Below are 5928 nucleotides of genomic sequence, written 5' to 3'. Positions count from 1 at the left end.
GGAGTTAGAGAGATGGGTGAGGGAAGGGATGGTGGGAGAATAACAAAGAACAGGGCAACAATGTTCAACAAGAAATGAACTCATTACCTTACACATGTAACTGTAATCTCTCTGTAAGCCTCTTTACAATAAAATAAAATTTTAAAAAATAATGTAAAACAACACTTGACAGGAAATAGAGAAACTCTTTAAAATTTTTAGTTTCAAAGTGCAAGTAAAATTTAGGCCTACATGCTTAGCAAGAGTTAGGATAAATGTGAAATAGTGGCTTGCTATTAACATTATAATTCAATTATCTGTAGGTTTAGGATTAGGCAAGGTGTTCCAGTTAGAGCTGGGAGTAGGATGAGAAAAATATGTAAGATACTGTGTAAAATTGCAACATATTTTAAGAAGAATGAATGTCATCAAGGTTAGAATGAATGAAAACCAATGTCTATGTTACTTTAAACATTCAGATATGATTTGGTTTTAATTGTGAGATGCTATTTTAGTTCTTGTTAGGATTAGGGAAGGATACACTTTAAGGTAAAATTTAGTTTTCCACTAAGAAGTAGAAGCAAAAAATTGACTAATTGAATAGAATCCAGACAATTTTCCTTACATTAACCATTTGGTGTTAATTCAGATTGTGATTAGGATTAGGTTTCTGGTTAAAGGGGGTTGACGAAAGAGTAAAGAAATTGGTTAAACTGGTGGCTTTTGTCTATTATCCTAGCTACTCAGGAAGCTGATTTCTGAGGATTGCAGTTCAAAGCCAGCCCAGGCAGGAAAGTCTGTGAGAATTTTATCTCCAATTAACCACCAGAAAAAATGAAAGTGGTGCTGAGGCTCATGTGGCAAATTGCACAACTCGAGCTAAAGAACTAAAGGATCATGCCCATGCCTACTTCTCAGGGATCCTGCCCAGACACAGAGACGAAATCCCACGACCATCAAAAAGAAAAAAAGGAATGGTTTAAATGTTAAGTAAATCTGAACTTATTTTAAGTTCTAGGAATTCAGGAAAAGCAGGGATAATGGAAGTACAGTGTATTTCATAATATCAAGATTTGAGATCAATCGGTATAATGATTCCTGTTATGGAACAAGATAGATTCAGAGTTAAGAGTGAGAAAATCTGTAGGGTTTAGGAAAACTTGCAATTTATTTGAAGAATTACAAGTGGAATTTCAGCTAGGATGACACAGCGAGCATTTTACATAAATTTTAGAATTGGGATACTATTAGTCTCAAGGTTATCATTAAGATTCTAGACATGGTTAGGGTTAGAGTGTAGGAGAAAAAAATGATGCTCAAATTGTAGGTAAATTTTAGAATAAGCATGGTAAGAATTAGAATGAATGTGAACTAGAGTATTGCTATTAATATTAGAATCGACTTGCAATTAGGTGTATAGTTATTCTCAATGTTCCAGTTAAGAAAGATAAAGTTTAGGGTTAGAAAATGACTAAGATATTGGGAAAAAAATTGAAGCTTATGTTTAGAAGGCTTATTTGAATGAAGTTAGGATGAGTGAAAACTAGTTTACTTGTGTTAATGTCAGTATTGACATATAATTTTACTAAAATTAGGGTCAGTATTTTGTTCTGATTATGATTAGTTTTATGAATAGGAAAGACTTTACTATAAAATTTAGTTTCCAAGCCCGGCACCCTTGGCTCTCGCCTGTAAGAGGCTGAGATCTGAGGATCAAAGTTCAAAGCCAGCCCTGGCAAGGAAAATCCGTGAGATTCTTATCTTCAATAAACCACTAGAAAACCGGAAGTGGTGCTGTGACTCAAGTGGTAGAGCGCTTGCCTTGAGCTGAAGAGCTGAAGGATAGCACCAAAGCCCAGAGTACAAGCTCCATGACCGACCAAAAAAAAGAAAATTCAGTTTTCACTAACAAGTAGAAGCAAAAATGTGGGACTGATTAGTAACTAGAGCATTATCATTATATTTATTTCTCAGTGATCGTTCTTGTAATGATTAATGAGAGTTTTCCAGCCAAGTTTAGGTTGAGAATTAGCATTAAATAATGGACAAGATGGTAAGTAAATCTGAAACTGTTTTAGGGAACAGAAGTTTTGGAAAAGGTAGAATCAATGGAAACTACAGTGTCTTTTCTGATAAGAAAATGTGAGGAAAAGTAATATAATGGATCATGTTAGGGAACAAGATCGCTTCAGCAGTAGAGTCAGGAAACTTTTGGGAATAAGGGCAAACTGAAACTCATTTCCAGAGGGCAAACTGGAGTATTCATTAGAATGAATAAAAACTAGAGTCTTTTTCTTAAACATTAGGGTGAAAGTTAGGTTGCAGTTCCAGCTGGGGTTAGTGTTAGTATTAGGGAAATGGAAAATTTAGGGTCCAACTGAAAGTAAATCTTCAAATAATACATCAAGTTAGAATTTGGATGAATGTGAAATAGGAAACTGCTAATAATGTTAGGATTAGGGTATGATTAGTGTGAGGTTATCCTGAATGTTCCAGTTAGGGTTCGGGTTAGAAAAATGGCAAGATATTGAGTAAAACTATGAATTACTTTAAGAAAGATGAGCTGAATCAAAGATAGGATGAATAAAAACTTACGTATTTGTGTGGCTTTTAGAATCCAAAAGCAATTGGTTCTAGAGTTAGGGTTACTTTTCTAATTTATGAACTAATGAAGTAAAAGCACAATTATTTCTTATAAACCAGGACAGTCACGATTTTGGGGAACAAACTCAAATTTCTACATGAAAATATGTCTTAAAATATTTTTCAACCAGGATTAAATAATAGTGAACAAGATGTCATTTGTTAAAATTAGGTAAGTTAATAATACAACTTTCAAAAATGTCCAAACACATAGGCTAAAAACTCAGACATGTTATTGGGAAAAGAGCTATTTTTACTTCCTCTAGCAGGGAAATTCTGTGTGTGTGTGTGTGTGTGTGTGTGTGTGTGTGTGTGTGTGTGTGTGTATGTGTGTGTGTGTGTGTGTGTGTGTGTGCACCTACCACAGGTCTTCAACTCAGGCCTGCGTCCTGTCATCAGCTTATTCTGTGCAAGGATGGCACTAAACCACGTAGCCACAGGTCTTCTTATGGCTTTTTAGTAGTTAATTTGAGATACATATCTTATGGATTTTCCTGTCTGGACTTAATCTTCTGATCCCCAGCAATCCTTGCGTTAGTGTTACTGTGGTGCTACCACAAAGTGACAGCTCACTAAACTGGGAGCAATATAGAAGTACTTGTGCAAGATACAAAGTAACCAGTTCATTAATTTGGTAGCAACAGAGGATCACATTAGATTGCCTTCAAACACATTGTTTCTGATGAGTTTATTTGAAGCCCAAAGCATAATTAAACCTATTAGCCTCACTGTATGAAGTAGCACATATTTATGGTGTAAAATATGTACAATGAATTAAATTCTGAAACAAAAGTATTTGCTGGGTTTGCTTTTTAAAAGAAAATCAGAAATAGAGTGTCATTGAAGTGAAGTCCAGACTGGAGGAATGTAGCGAACAGCGTAGCATCTGCTTAGTGTGAGTCCAACCCACAGGACCATAAAGAAGAAGAAAGTCAAAGTGTAGGAGAAAGAGGAAAGGAAAGGAGGAGGAAGGGATAATAGCAGAGGAAGTGCATAGCAGGAGAGAGAAGAGGAGGGGACAGGGAAAATGTAGAGGGGAGGAGAGAAGGAAGAAGGAAACAGGACCCTGGGGAAGAGCCGCAAGAGGGGAGACAGGAGGAGGAAAATAAATGCAATATAACAACAAGAATTGTTGGAAAACATTTTGCATAAGTCATCTGCATGTGCCCTGGCAGGATTATTTTCTAATCAGAGAGAGAGCTAGCAGATTGACAATATGGGTGATACCTATTGCTTGGTCATTGTATTCTCTTTCTTCAGAGAGTTCAGAAGAAATCCTGAGTTTGGTGTTTTATAGATATACTTCAGGATTTCTTTTTCATGAATCTAACATGAGAAAGAACTAAATGTAACTTCCCTTAATTAAAAAAAGAGTAGAAGCTATTTTTATTTGTATTACTGTGCATGAAGAAATCCTGGAGATTTCTGGTTAACACAGAGGCCCTCATGCAAAAATATAGGACAAGAGGAAAGTAAAACTGTTTTTAAAGTATAATAGGTTATCATTGATGAAAAGTTTTTTTTGCCAGTTGTTCAGTACTGCAGCAAAGCTGTGCCCTAGAGCCCTTTCCAAATCACCACGTTAACCACCATTTCTGTAGTCCCTGTGGGTGTGAGTGCCTCCTCAGGTCACCCATTGAGAAGTGGGGCCCCCTCCCTTGTGGCGGATGTGCAGTGAGGAGATGTGTGTGCATGCTCCCCAGCATTGCCAGATGAGCATTGCTCACCTTACCGACCTCTCATCCCACTCTCAATTGCTCCATTTCACCCAGGAGCTGGAATCCATGGAGCTAGAATTGAGTCCACTGCTTCCCTCTCCTCCTCCAGCTCTGCTGGTACTGGTCTGCAGTGGTGCTGGGTGCAAGTGCAATCCCATAGAGACGCCGTTCTAGGGTTACTGCCTGCCCCCATGGGTGTGGGGTTGGGGGGACACCATGTTTCTACAGAGCACAGCCCATGGGAGAAGTAAGGCTAGGCATGTAGTCCGCCCCCTTGGGGGCAGGCAGCCCAGCCTTGGTTCACCTCATCAGTCTTTAAGGTGGTCTGGGGACTGGAGCCATGTGCTGTCCCCTCTGCCAGAGGGCTTGTGACAGCTGCAGAAGCTCAGCAACCTGGAGCCCCTTCAGCATCCCCGTGGACCTCCATTTTCTTATCTCTGTCGACTCAGGTACAGGGCCATCCGTGCATATGCCCATCAGTGCCAGAGGAGCCTGGACTTGCAATGCTCCAGCTTCTGCACCAGGAGCCCGAAGCCCCTTTGGCTTCGCTCTGTAGCCTCCTCTGTCATCCTTCTGGTTGACATGGGCCCAGCTCTGGGTGCCATTCTGGGGATGCTCCGTTTGGAGGCAATGGGCACACTTCCTACCCATGTTGGGCTCCAAATCAGTGCAATGGGTCTGGAATTGGCAGTGTAGGCTCCACAGATTGAAGGTAGGGTTTGGGGTCTCCCCTGCCTTCCCTCCTGGCTTTGGCACCTGAGGCTGGGTAGATTGGTTTGGTCACTGATGGAGCTTTGTTGTCTGCAGCCCACCACAACAAGTGCTGCCCCTTTTGCAGCAGCAATGTCCTGTCCTCGACCCCCTCAGGGTCACCACACGGACCTCTGGTTGTTCTACATGGACTGGGTGTGGGTGTCACCCCAAGACTCCCATTATGTTTTGCCAGTCCCCTTCATGGTACTGGAAACAAGAGGTGCCATGTATAATTTCTACTTCCTTACATTTTCCTTCTCTGAGATAAACAGAACTGGGTGATATAAATAAGTTTTATTAAAAAAATATATAACTTATATCACTTCAACCTGTTAAACCACTGTAATATTTTTATCCAGTAGGAATTCTTTTTGTAATTACTTATTTTACTTTTGAGTGTAACTAATGTAATATATTTTGTGTGTAATTTACTATTCTAGTATAACTTCATTTGCACTGCTTACATACTTTTTTTAATTCTGAGATTTAATCATGTGTTTTTTGGATAAGAGTTTTGTTGTACTTTTATTTCAGATTGCCATAATGGCCTTGTAAATACAAACAATAAAATCCATTCTTGCTATTATCAAGTCCAATGATTTTGGAGACTACAGACTCTAGAATATAGCATTATATATCATACATTAATGTGTATCACTTTGCTTAAAACTGCTCCATAATATAATAAGTAATTTAGGTTGAAGCCACTTCATCTTGCATGCTGGTCCTTCTGGTGAAGTAGGACCCTAGTGTCAGCTTACCCAACTCGGGCCCTTGTGGGCACCTCTCCTGGGACTGTGGGAGAAGATCAGGATGTAACTACTGTTGGGCTAGG

This window comes from Dipodomys spectabilis, unplaced genomic scaffold, assembly GCF_019054845.1.
Source record: "Dipodomys spectabilis isolate Male_0828 unplaced genomic scaffold, ASM1905484v1 ptg000116l, whole genome shotgun sequence".
NCBI classification, from domain to species: Eukaryota; Metazoa; Chordata; class Mammalia; order Rodentia; family Heteromyidae; genus Dipodomys; species Dipodomys spectabilis.
The sequence above is the reverse complement of the archived record's forward strand: the minus strand, read 5'-3'. Positions refer to the sequence as shown.